The sequence below is a fragment of the Schistocerca piceifrons genome, chromosome 9 (genome assembly GCF_021461385.2).
Source record: "Schistocerca piceifrons isolate TAMUIC-IGC-003096 chromosome 9, iqSchPice1.1, whole genome shotgun sequence".
Lineage (NCBI taxonomy): Eukaryota > Metazoa > Arthropoda > Insecta > Orthoptera > Acrididae > Schistocerca > Schistocerca piceifrons.
In genome coordinates, this window is record NC_060146.1 from 23,603,806 (window position 1) to 23,617,029 (window position 13,224).

A 13,224-nucleotide genomic window follows, 5' to 3' on the forward strand; every position below is an offset into this window, starting at 1 on the left:
GCAGAGACTCCCCCCCCCCCCCCCCCCCAGGTCATTTCATGGTCCTATTCAGCATTACTATATTTTAAAATTCGAAACTGCTAAACATTGTTACCTGGATTTCGTATGTGTGTGTGATGTGTATTTATTCAGAACAGAATTCGTTAAATCTTTTATTTTCCATCAGTCTATGTATGTGTTTGGAGGGGGGGATGTACGTATTTATTCAGAAAAGAATTTGTAAAATCAGTCGATAAATGTAATGTGGCAAATTCCCAATTCTGAATCAACTGCTACAAAAATCGTGAACAATATAGGGAATCGATTTGCTACTAATTCGTGAGAAATTTTAGCGACTTTACATGCACTAACTTGAGTATGGACCAGTATGCATTCCACTTTTACGTTTTCAACCACAGTAAAACAGTATTGTGAAGAATCATATATTCACATTACGAATGAACTTGCATTACGTTGATCAAGCATTTATTATTATATGCTCGTTGCAGTCCTCGGTAGTATAGTGGTTAGTATCCCCGCCTGTCACGCGGGAGACCCGGGTTCGATTCCCGGCCGGGGAGAATTTTTTTTTTTTTTTTTTTTCTTCACTTGCCATTTTTGGCTGCTTCTTAATGTTGCTATATACAAGAAACACGAATTTCTTTGGAAGAGGTTACAGCGGAAACAGAAAAACTACAACAGCGGTATCCACTTTCCCTAGGAACTCGTAAACATCGTTTTACTGCTTCGAATGTCACGGATATTACATCCCATTCGTGTAACCAAAATTGCGGTACGCCTTTCGCAAAATAATTTTGTTACAGTTCCACAAAGTCAGCTTCGTCGCAGTAAACGGTAGTCAGAGAAAAGTCTTTCTCGAAGTGTTCTCTGCAGGTAGAATATTCGGTCGTCTCCTAGGCGTGCATCCGCAGTAGTAATACTTAATCTTCCGATCCTTTCACGGACTCGCTCTGTAGATAGTCGTACCGTTATTAACTGAAACATCGGAAAAAGAAACACTGCTATTTCGTATGCACGCCCGAAAGATCATGGAGTATAGTAAAATAATCATTGCTGCCTATTATTATTGACTTATTTATTAATAAAATTATAAGAAATGTTACATGCTCTTCAAAAAACAACAGAAAATAGGAGGCTATGAATACCGCGTGCTTGAGGAAGATCTTACCGCTGCTCATACTGAAATGTGTGACGAACACATCCCTTTGACTGATTAATAGTTAAAACGCATGGAACTGGGTACAAAATAAGGGGCGTATACAATCCTCTGGCGATTCTATTTAAATAACGAAATGGTATAAATGCATTAATACCCTACAGGCACTAGAAATTATGCAGGAATCACAATGCCGTAAAATTTGAAATTCAAATGAATTCCAAGAAGAAAATATTCTCCGTGTGTTGGTTTGTGTTCTTGTTTCAGACTAATCGGTTTCGCTTAGAATTGTCGATTTCCAAGTCGGTTAACCAATATAGAAATATAAATATTCAGTTACAACTGTGTATTTCAATATTACTGAACTTAAAAAGTTTTGTTTTAATTACACAACAAATTTTGTATACTTACTGTTTCTTGTAGTTACGGAGCAAGCGCTCTCAATAAAACTAGCGATTCCACAGTCATATACTAAAGCCGTGCCTGAATGCTGAAGCTTTATATTAAAATTTTAAAACATACTGGTGTAAATGCGTGCCTCCTAAAAACACTAACGAATTTAAAGATGTAGTTTTGATATGATTTATACATGAAACATTCCGAGTATTAACCACAAAACATTACAGTAAACGTTTTAGCTCTGTAATATTGTAAACACCGTATTGCAATGCAATTGTCATTTATTTTTAAATTTTTTAAAGATTATAGCGATTATGCTATACCTTAAAAGTATTTTTTCTTTCCTTTCCGCCACATAAAACAAGATGGTGGATGAATATTTTTTAAACAGTGACGCTGTATGCTAAAAAGCGCGGTTTACATAGCGGAATGAAAAGCAACAAAAAATGAGAAACTGGAAAGAAAGATCTGCTGTACTGCAAATGTCAGTCAGCCACAGAAACGTCAATATATTGTACTAAGAATATAAATGAACCCTTGTGCGACTGAAATTTAAACATGTGTTAATAACTTGTGTTTGGTCAAGGCAGAACCAATTTCCACAGTCATGTATCTATCACTATATCACTATTATTACCAGATGCAATTTGCAAGACATCAGGACTTTGATATTGTTGGTTAAAAAATCGGTGGGACAACGGCCTACAAGTCAAGACAAAAAAAGAACGTTAATTTTGGTTTTTTAGACTAGTAGTTTCTTATAATGTGTTCTGAATAAATTTAGTGCACTGTTACAACTACACGCAAAAGTATTATTCTGTTCATCAAAAGCATCAACACCAGGCTGGTCATAAAACAAGTCTTGCAAAAAATAAAATAACATTTTCGTGAGTCTTCGTGACATCTACGACAGATACGCAAGTGCACAAAACTTCGTTAATAACAGAAACACTCATTAAAGAGCTAAATACACTAATGGCCATTAAAATTGCTACACCACGAAGATGACGTGCTACAGACGCGAATTGCGGTTTATCGTATCGCGACATTGGTGCTCGCGTCGGTCGAGATCCAATGACTGTTAGCAGAGTATGGAATCGGTGGGTACAGGTGGGTAATACGGAACGCCGGGCTAGATCCCAACGACCTCGTATCACTAGCAGTCGAGATGACAGGCACCTTATCCGCACGGCTGTAACGGATCGTGCAGCCACGTCTTGATCCCTGAGTCAACAGATGGGAACGTTTGCAAGACGACAACCATCTGCACGAACAGTTCGACGGCGTTTGAAGCAGCACGGACTATCAGCTCGGAGACCACGGCTGCATCACATACAGGAGCGCCAGCGATAGTGTAGTCAACGACGAACTTGGGTTCACGAATGGCAAAACGTAATTTTTTCGGATGAATCCAGGTTCTGTTTACAGTATCACGATGGTCGCATCCGTGTTTGGCTACATCGCGGTGAACGCACACTGGGAGCGTGTATTCATCACCGCCATACCGGCTTATCACCCGGCGTGATGGTATGGGATGCCATTGGTTACACGTCTCGGTCACCTCTTGTTCGCATTGACGGCACTTTGAACAGCGGACGTTACATTTCAGATGTGTTACGGGCCGTGGCTCTACCCTTCATTCGACCCCTGCGAAACCCTACATTTCTGCAGGATTCTGCACGACCGAATTTTGCAGGTCCTGTACGTGCCTTTCTGGATACAGAAAATGTTCGACTGCTGCCCTGGCCAGCACATTCTCCAGATCTCCAACCAATTGAAAACGTCTGGTCAATGGTGGCCGAGCAACTGGCTCGTCACATTACGCCAGTCACTATGAAACGTCCCCTTTTTAAAAATTTATATACGACTGTGCTTAAACTGACACAATATTTTTAGCGTAACGCAATCTGACTTTCAAAAATCCCTACAAAAAAAATGGCCCTGACTAACATTAACCTATGCGTTTCACAAACCGCTTACCTCACAAAAATCTTGGTTACTCGAACTACTGCAATACAGCAAGCGCCACTACTGCCAGCTAAATAAAAGATTCAAACTACGGAAGGCACTAACTACTGATAGGCATAGTTAGCAAATGAAAGATTCTGATAGAGAACAAACAATGTATTTACCTTAATAGTCATCAAAAGTCATAATATATATAGGAGTTCATAACATCCATTCTTACAAATATCAAAACTCCGCCATTTCTCTCTCCACATCCACCACTGCTGGCGGCTCACCTCCAACTGCGCAACGCTACGCGCTGTTCACATCCAACTGCCCAACACTACAATAGCATATACTCCAACAATGCAAACCAACCACAGCCTTCATACAGCACAGTCAGTGATTTTCATACAGTGCGCTACGTAACGTTGCCAGTAAGAAAACATCAACAGCCTACTTACAACTACTCTTAATGCACTGTGGTATCGTGTTGAAGCTCCATGGGCAGCTGTACCTGTACACGCCATCCAAGCTCTGTTTGACTCAATGCCCAGGCGTATCAAGGCCGTTATTACTGCCAGAGGTGGTTGTTCTGGGTAATGATTTCTCAGGATCTATGCACCCAGATTGCATGAAAATGTAATCACATGTCAGTTCTAGTATATTTGTCCAATGAATACCCGTTTATCATTTGCATTTCTTCTTGACGTAGCAATTTTAATGGCCAGTAGTATATGAAAAAGAACAGGCACAATAAATAACTGTTTGTTTGGCATTTCTTAAGATAACTAATGATTAGGCTTGTTAGCGTTGTTACTAAATATACCTCGCTAGCATGAAGAGTCATTAAAATTGTCTGCTGTAACTGAGTGACTATTCCGTCAGTTCCTGATCGAATATTTTAAACGTTACTAACGAAATAGGCAATGCTTCACACTTAATGGATATGTTTGGGAATTGGATGTACGTCCTAATCTCACCCCCCCCCCCCCCTCCCTCTCTCTGTCTGTCTGTCACTTCTTCCTTCTTCCCCCTGCCCTCCCTCCTTTCTCTCTCGTGTTCATCCTTGTTTGTTGTTACTGCAAATGAAACTTTGATTGGAACTGAAGTCACTTAGAATGAGTGGGTATATCGTTTGGGGTCAATGACTACAGGGTACGAGTATGGTTGTTGTTTTTGTGGTCTTCAGTCCTGAGACTGGTCTGATGCAGCTCTCCACGCTACTCTATCCTGTGCAAGCTTCATCATCTCCCAGTACCTACTGCAGCCTAAATCCTTCTGAATCTGCTTGGTGTATTCAACTCTTGGTCTCCCTCTACGATTTTTTACCCTCCACGCTGCCCACCAACACTAAATTTGTGATCCCTTGATGCCTCAGAACACGTCCTACCAACCGATCCCTTCTTCTAGTCAAGTTGTGCCACAAACTCCTCTTCTCCCCAATTCTATTCAATACCTCCTCATTAGTTATGTGATCTACCCATCTAATCTTCAGCATTCTTCTGTAGCACCACATTTCGAAAGCTTCTATTCTCTTCTTGTCCAATCTAGTTATCGTCCATGTTTCACTTCCATACATATACTTTCAGAAACGACTTCCTGACACTTAAATCTATACTCGAAGTTAACATATTTCTCTACTTCAGAAACGCTTTCATGGCCATAGCCAGTCTACATTTTATATCCTCTCTACTTCAACCATCATCAGTTATTTTGCTCCCCAAATAGCAAAATTCCTTTACTACTTTAAGTGTCTCATTTCCTAATCAAATTCCCTCAGCATCACCCTATTTAATTTGACTACATTCCATTATCCTCGTTTTGCTTTTGTTGATGTTCATCTTATATCCTCCTTTTAAGACACTGTCCATTCCGTTCAACTGCTCTTCCAGGTCCTTTGCTGTCTCTGACAGAATTACGATGTCATCGGCGAACCTTAAAGTTTTTATTTCTTCTCCATGAATTTTAATACCTACTCCGAACTTTTCTTTTGTTTCCTTTACTGCTTGCTCAATATACAGATTGAACAACATCGGGGAGAGGCTACAACCCTGTCTCACTCCCTTCGCAACCACTGCTTCCCTTTCATGTCCCTCGACTCTTATAACTGCCATCTGGTTTCTGTACAAATTGTAAATAGCCTTTCGCTCCCTGTATTTTACTCCTGCCACCTTCAGAGCTTGAAAGAGAGTATTCCAGTCAACATTGTCAAAAGCTTTCTGTAAGTCTACAAATGCTAGAAATTTAGGTTTGCCTTTTCTTAATCTAGCTTCTAAAATAAGTCGTAGGGACAGTATTGCATCACGTGTTCTCATATTTCTACGGAATCCAAACTGATCTTCCCCAAGGTCGGCTTCTACCAGTTTTTCCTTTCGTCTGTAAAGAATTCGCGTTAGTATTTTGCAGCCGTGACTTATTAAACTGATAGTTCGGTAATTTTCATATCTGTCAACACCTGCTTTCTTTGGGATTGGAATTATTATATTCTTCTTGAAGTCTGAGGGTATTTCGTCTGCCTCGTACATTTTGCTCACCAGGTGGTAGAGTTTTGTCAGGACTGGTTCTCCCAAGGCTGTCAGTAGTTGTAATGGAATGTTGTCTACTCCCGGGGCCTTGTTTCGACTCAGGTCTTTCAGTGCTCTGTTAAAAGTCTTCACGCAGTATCATATCTCCTATTTCATCTTCATCTACATCCTCTTCCATTTCCATAATATTTTCCTCAAGTACATCGCCCTTGTATAGACCCTTCTTTGCTTAGAACTGAGTTTCCATCTGAGCTCTTGATATTCAGACAAGTCGTTCTCTTTTCTCCAAAGGTCTCTTTAATTTTCATGTAGGCAGTATCTATCTTACCTCTAGTGCATAAGCCTCTACATCCTTACATTTGTCATCTATCCATGCCTGCTTAGCAGTTTTGCAGTTCCTGTCGATCTCATTTTTCAGACGTTTGTATTCCTTTTTGCCTGCTTCATTTACTGCATTTTTATATTTTCTCCTTTCGTCAATTATATTCAATATTTCTTCTGTCACCCAAGGATTTCTATTAGTCCTCGTCTTTTTACCTACTTGATCCTCTGCTGCCTTCACTACTTCATCCCTCAAAGCTACCCATTCTTCTTCTACTGTATTTCTTTCCCCCATTCTTGCCAATTGTTCCCTTATGCTCTCCCTGAAACTCTGTACAACCTCTGGTTTAATCAGTTTATACAGGTCCCATCTCCTTAAATTCCCACTTTTTTGCAGTTTCTTCAGTTTTAAGGTAGCAAGATGAAATTGACAAAATTATCGAAAACTGCTTGCACAGCTGGGGGCTGAGGGTGAACATAAAACTCGAAGTTAACACTAAAAATTATATTTATTGTTGTTAGTTATAGCTTTCAACAAATTTCGTGATTTGTTTCTAGCGTCAGACCATCAATGATTCACACGGTATTGCAGTGCTTGTATTAATCTGAATTATGATATGAAGTTCCTTCCGACATGAACGCGGACAAAGCGACTTTCAAGTAAGATACCTCCTCCGTACGGGAGTACACATAATGGATCTAAGAGTATAGGCTGTAGACACATGATTGACAACAAATGGAAGTTTGGTTTGCTCCTTGTCGGGCTCGAAAAAAAAATTAAAAGAAAAGACTGGCGAATGGATCAACGACGTACTTGAACGGGTGTCTGGGACGTCCGCCAAGAACAGATGCAACGAACAATAATCAACAAAACGATTTTAAAAGAGTCGGAAGATGACCGTTCCTGAAAAGCGAGAGACAAGGGTTCGAGTTCCAGTTGGGTACAAATTTTCATTGTCGTCATACCGGTACACAGCTGACGGTTGTCCATTTTCGCAACTGCGAATACATTTCATGTATTTGATAACGGCTATAGTCGCCACAGTGCCTCTTCCTTCGGACATGGATGCATGCCCAAAGGAACTTTGCATCGTAATTCGGAATAGCACAGGCACTGCACAATCGTATCGATAAGCCATAAATGCAACTTCCCCGTTTTTTGTTAAAACCGACGGTGAGGAAGAAAAGAAGACATTGCTGTCCATACAGTTTTTGTTTAAAATTGTATACAGGAAAAGAAAACAAATATATGTGGGAGAAACAATCTGTCTGATGGCTTAAAAGTCCTGCTGTCGAAGTAAAACTGATTACGGGAAAGCACTTTGCCATAAAATGATCCTGGAGAAACAATGCTCCACGTTGAATTTCATATGGAGTTAATGGCAGCATTGACCCGTGTTATGAGCTTCGGGAGTCAGCAATGTTTCTTAATAGACCTCTTGTTTTAATTTTCGCCAGAGAAAATATTTGGTGACTGTGTGTACGTTCCCTTAACGGCCATTCCAATGCTCTGTAAATTTTTTCTTACGAGGGTCTGTCATTATATGTGCGGATTAGCACAGCATAACACAAAACAACATTTTCTTTGTCGCAGCTGATTTTAACAGAAAACCAGTACATTGTTGCTTCAAAAAATATACAGCCTTTGTATGTCTGATTGTTTATTAGTGTTTCGTGTAAAAATTCGAAGTAAATCGTTCAAGAATTTTTAGAGTTTTTTGCTAACAACGTCTCCATATTATACAAGCTGAGGCAACTAAGGCAGGCCAACCAGTGTACTGTATATCCAGAATGGATAAATATACTGATGTGCTGTTTTCGCCAAGTTATAGCGGACAATATAGCGAATTTTCTGAAGTCCGCAAGAAATTTTTATTGTTTATAGCTGCCGAATTGCGACATCAACTTCGGTTTTTGTTTCCATAATGAAACTAAGCACGTTTTTCTGTGGCATCTGAAAGGCCTTTCATGACCTGTTCGGGCGGAGTTTAGATTTTTTTATCTGAAGGAAGCTTTGGGAGAACTTCAACGACATAACGGCCCCACCATCAGGCGCTACAGTCTGGATCCGAGCGACCACTACGGTCGGAGGTTCGAATCCTGCCTCGGGCATGGATGTGTGTGATGTCCTTAGGTTAGTTAGGTTTAAGTAGTTATAAGTTCTAGGGGGCTGATGACCTCAGATGTTGAGTCCCTTAGTGGTCAGAGCCATTTGAACCACAAACGTCTGCCCTATTACAGCAAATGTAAGCAATCCCTTAACTCAGGTAGAGTTGGTGTGTTTATTATAACGGCTGCCATACTAAATGTTTTGCTATAAAATGATCCTGGAGAAACAATACTCCACGTTGAATTTCATGTGGAGTTAATGGCAGTACAGGCCCATGTTATGAGCTTCGGGAATCAGCGATGTTTCTAAATAGACCTCTTGTTTTAAATTTTTGCCGGAGAAAATATTTGGTGACTATAAATGTTTTCCTAGGGAGGTCTGTCATTACATGTGCGGAACAGGAGCGACATTCGTCATGCTGGTACCACACTGACTGCCTACGTCCCGAGCTATGCCTTGCCGCGGCGGCATACCAAACGAACTCGATATACTTGACTGTATTTAGATTCCCGTCTATGAAACAGGGACCAATGATGCGGGTCTTGAGAAAGATACACCAAACGTTGATAGGCCAAGGACGTTGTTTTTATCCACTTCTTTGAGTCTGCGTGGATTTTCAGCTGACGATTAGTGCATATTGCGAAGATTGACTTGCTTGTGTTTTTCAAACGATGCTTCTTCGCTAAGCCACATCTTACACAGGTACGCTGCATGACTTTGCACTTTTCCTATACGACATTTGGAGAACTGTAACCAATTTTGGACGTCATTGCCATGAAGCTGTAGATGCAGCGAAATGGGGAGGTGAGGAAACGACTGGAATGCAGTGTTCGCAGAACATTTGTTCGGTTGCTCCCTCGGGTAGTTCCGAGATTCCTCGTAGTGATATTTGCAGTGAGTGTTACTGCTGCTGAAGAGTTAGTTTTTTCTGTTACTCTATTAAGTGCTTGCTGTACAGGCCAATTTGAGGGTGTTTTGGGGGGCTCCCAAGTTCATTTCATTCAATGCTGATCCAGGTTACATATCATCGAAACAAACCAAAAAAAGTCGCTTTAAAAATAATATTTGCCGCAACCGGTCATCAAAAATAAAATGATAATTAGCGATCTGGAGTCTTGAAGCTTTTACTTTGTAACCTCTCCCTCACTTATCGATCTTAATGACAGTAAAAATTAAACTGCGTGTACCTAATGGAAATATGGGAAAAGCAATCGTCAGCAAAGTTAATCTGTCGGTAAAGAGGGAGGAAAGGGTTACATCTAAATGAAAGGAAAATTGCAAATGAAATTGGTGGAAATTAATTTTGAAAAGGGGTTAAGTTAATAAAGATAGCAAATGTGCGGTCGTTACATTAACAATTAACTGGCGTTAATTAGATATTTGAGATTTGGGGAAAATTACAGTCGCCAGTCCTATGGACAACTACTATAATAACTGAAAAAGAAAGGTTATTGCACATATAATTAGCACTGAAAGCGTGGTAACTGAAGGTTGACACGTGTTGTGTGAAAACTGAATGTTTGTCGGAAGTAATAAATTTCGCTATACTCTGACTTAATTTAGCAAAAGAATTAATAAAACCGGAAAATTGAAAGTTAATTTAGTGATTGAAATAAATAGTTAATTTTGTTTCTGAAGCACTACTAAATTCAATAAAATAAGGTTAGTCTTGGGCTACCTCAACAATCATTTCAAAAGCTACTTGAATCTACGCAATTTAGAAATAGGAGATTTAACTTTGAACTTGAATTAAATGATTCTGAACAATTAACAATTGTAAAATTTAGTACGTACCAAGCTGAGCTGCAGTCACAGGTAAGATAAAATATGGTAACAAAACTCGCACTCTTAATTTGTGCTTGTGTAATCTAAATATTGTAGCCAGCTATGAATACCTTAACTGAACTTTGAAATTAAAGCAGTGAAATCGAATGATATTACTTTAATGCTGGCGTTTGAATTTCAACGACACTCGAGTTCATTTCGGAAAAGGAAGGGATCCTACTTGGTAATGCAATTGGGACAATGAGCAACAGATGTTCATGCTAAGTTGCTGTATTTTAGTGATGCTAATGGAATAGTTTGAACAGCTGAGGTCTGCCATACAGTTCCAAAACTTTACGTGCTTTCAGTCTTCCTTGTTGGTTGATTGAAAGTTTGAAGTCGTCGATCGAGGAGGTGGCGACAATCACTCATTGTCGGCCGTAGCCGTTGCAGAAGCTGGATGTTGGCGCGCCTTCTCGACACGGTCACCAGGCGAAACGGGCTCTTGATGTGTGCCAGCTAATGTTTCCCATCCGCGACACCGTGCCAGAAACTATCATAGCAAGTCGAGCGCAATTACATGCTGCCAAACCCCGAAAGCGCGGCAACTCGCGGGAGCGTCACACAACACACCTGCTCCACCGCCCTACTCCAGCCAGACCCACCTCTGCCCGCGCTCCACGCGGCAGAGTTAACACTACCAAAGATCCTAAACACTTTGGTTCTCCACACGACCTATCGATGTCATCGTTCGATAGCATAGTTTTCCTTAGGCAAGACCCAGTGTAAAAAACAAATAATATTTACAAAACAAACCAATTATACATCGACATATATATATATATATATATATATATATATATATATATATATATACATACAAATAGTAAAACAATAACAAAATATAAAGACACAGAAATGTCATATCTTCAGGTAACAAAATAAGGAAAAAATTTATAGTACAATAGATGGAAATAGGAGGATATGCATTTCCGGCGTTACAACTTCCATATTCCACATTACTCTGGATCGCCTCAACACTTGAACGGTGTCGAACTTATACATTCTGTTTATTTTTATCTGAGACAACTAAATATCTCGAAAATGACGCATCGTACGAAAAAAAGTTCTAGGTGAGAAGTTAATGTTAATAAATGGGGCATCTGTCTGCGCTACAGCTGGCCACCTCCGAACCACACCTCCTGCGTGGGCGGGGCCATCTCTGTATTTCAATTTTATTGCGTATTCAGATTCTACGCCAAAAATACTCACGGTACTCAAACCGTGGTTTTCGTCATAGACGGCGCTATAGTCTACAGATATCATGCGTGCCTGTTTTTACAATTAAAGACCGACGCATCTGATATTACATTTCTTTTACGACGTACGAGGGTGGTTTGAAAAGTTCCCGGAACGGAATAGAAAAAAAGTACTTACATCACTGAAACTTTTATTTTTCAATGTAGTCTCATTTTAGATTAATGCACTTGGTCCAACGATGTTCCGATGTTTTGACTGTTGTTTTGTCTCTGTGGTATAGTAGTGCACCTAAGTTTCATATGTGATCACAAACTCGCGCAAAAAACCTATTTCTTTTCTCCTAAAACGGGCCACACATTGTTGCGATATGTCCATTCTCGAGCGTTTTTGATCAAGCGTCAAGAGTCACGGCACCCATCTTGCAGATAATTTTTTCATTTCTAATTCTTCAGTTAAAATGTGGTATGCCCTTTCAGATGACATCTGGCAATCGTGAGCAACTTTACGCACTTTGAATCGGCGATCGTCTGTGACCATTTTGTGCACTTTTGCAATGATTTCTGGAGTAGTGACACATCTTGGCCGACCACTGCGCGGATCATCATCTAAGCTCTCCTGACCAAATTTAAATTCATTTGTCCACTTGGCAACAGTTGAATATGAAGGAGCAGAGCCCCCAGTGTATTCTGGAAATCGTCATGAATGTCCTTTGCTTTCATACGTTTCTTTACGAAGTGCTTAATCCTGCTGGAATCTCGATTTTTTCCATCTTCTCAAATCACTACGCGGGAGCAAAAACAGCGCCACGTCGCCGCCACAGCTCTCTTCCAAGAGCACTGGCGTGGCGCGCGTTTACAGCCAACACTCCAATGAATGTCACGTGGACAACTCGGTGCGCTAGCGTCTCTAGCACTTCTCGTGGTGGTTCCGAGAAATTTTCAAACTACCCTCGTAGATGTAAACCTTTGTGTTCGTATTTATGTAAGAAATTTACTTTAGTGTTGCATATTTGATTGCACAGTACAATATGGTCAGCTGTTGCAAAGCCTGGTTAGGAACTACGTTTAGCATCTGGCCATTGGAGTGCTTGAATTCGGTAAGTATCCATCAGTATCAGCTCATGGACATTTTACGTTATTCCAATTGTTGTAATTTATATCCCTCCGGTACCCACGTAGCTGCCAGCGCGAGATTTTACGGCTGTCGGCTGGAAACACATTCCGAGATCTGGCACGCTGATGACAGAGTTCGAGGACGACCACCGAAATCAACCCTGTACGGAGCACAATACTACGTTATTATTTGCCTGAAATGTCGATGTTTAGCCATATTATTTGTACTGTACCATCACATTTGCAACACTCAAGCAACGTCTGGATATTGGTATCAACTGTTAGAATACAAAGGCTGACATTTACATCGTAAACGAAATAAAGACTCAAATGCGACGGTTCTGAGTTGCAAAAACCGGCGCACTTGATATTTGCCGATTACGGAGCCGGATACAACGAATGGGGAACAATTGTGTGAGCAAATCGTGCGTACTTCTTGGTGTAGAATCCGAATACGCAATAAAATGGGGGGAGGGGGGGAGGAAAATTGCCATTTGAAAGTACAAAATCGACCCCCCGCTCACTCAAGGAGGGGTGATCACGAGGTGGCCAGCTGTTGCATACACAGGTGCTCCATTTACTAATATTAACTTTTCACATAGAAATTTTTTTTCCTACGGTGTAATG

General features: G+C 40.5%; 1 non-coding gene across 1 annotated transcript; it reads left to right on the forward strand.

Moving 5' to 3' along the window:
• The first annotated feature begins 488 nt into the window (after positions 1–488).
• On the forward strand, positions 489–560 carry Trnad-guc. The gene has a single exon. It is a non-coding gene; the product is annotated as a tRNA-Asp (tRNA).
• Positions 561–13,224: the final 12,664 nt, after the last annotated feature.